Here is a 1,243-nt window from a genome sequence, read left to right as displayed (position 1 = left end):
GACTATAACTACTATAACTTAAACGAATGGTTCAACGACACCGGGTCTGGGAGCTTTAGACTCAAGCGGCCAGCGGGTCATCAGATGATGGTTATTAAAAAAAATTGCACTAAAGGAGCGTACGCATGATTCTTCGTTTCCCGCGGCGTAACGAGGCCTGCGGTTTGGATCGGAGCCAGTTCCGCTGATGGTTTAAGCCTCTGCGGGGCAAGACCCATTAGGAAGCTAATGGTCTGCGTCCCTCAGGAAGGATAACTGGTATCTGCAATCAGGCCTGATTTTTATTCCCTGTGTTTAAAGAGTTAATTACATGTCCTGCATCAGCCGGGCTGCTGTGAGCCCTGGGGTTTGGCATTGATTAATGAGCGCCTTAAAATAAGGCTCCGGTTTCACCAGCAGCTTGTAATACGGTCCAATTTAATTGGGTTGGTGAATTTACAGCACGTTTCCTGCAAATTAAGGAGTTTACATGTCTTTACTGCACTTTAATAATGCGACTAAAATGTCTTAATTCGATTAGTGTTTACTTCGATTATGACTTTAGCCGGATTAAGGTAATCAAAAATCTCTGTTTACATGGTAGATTCTTAATCAGAGTATTGTCTTAATCGTATTAAAATCGGAGTATTGTTGTCCATGTAAACATACTCAATGTTTGACTAAATGTAGCGATGCTGGTAACTACTTCAGCTGTTTTCAAAATAGTTACAAGGTAAATTGCGGTGTAGTATTTCCTACTGTTTGGTAAGGACATATCAAAGGCCTTCTCCATTTTTTTAATAGCCAATACTCTCATTTTACAGGATTTGCTACTTACAGGATTAGTTCACTTCCAGAATAAAAATTTCCTGATAATTTACTCACCCCTATGTCATCAAAGATGTTCATGTCTTTCTTTCTTCAGTCGAAAAGAAATTAAGGTTTTTGAGGAAAATTTTCCTGGACTTTTCCTTATATAGTGGATGTAACAAAGTTCGTAGTCACGGGAAGAAGGAGGCGGGAACCGGCGGACATTTAAACAAACTTTAATAAAATAAACAAACACAAAATAGCGCGACATCCCCTCGCGGACGACTGTCGCGCGCACAAACAAAACCAAAACACAAAATAAACTCCAGGCCTGGTCCTCTCTCGCTCGACACGGTCGTCACTTCTCCCTTTTATCCTTCCGGAGCTCCTCCGTGAGACTCGAGACCGGTGAGTGGCGCAGGTGTCGCGCATTAGCAATTACTCCACCGGCCTC

This window comes from Sinocyclocheilus rhinocerous, unplaced genomic scaffold, assembly GCF_001515625.1.
Source record: "Sinocyclocheilus rhinocerous isolate Xijiao unplaced genomic scaffold, SAMN03320098_v1.1 scaffold1605, whole genome shotgun sequence".
Taxonomy (NCBI): domain Eukaryota; kingdom Metazoa; phylum Chordata; class Actinopteri; order Cypriniformes; family Cyprinidae; genus Sinocyclocheilus; species Sinocyclocheilus rhinocerous.
Note: the sequence above shows the minus strand (reverse complement) of the source record.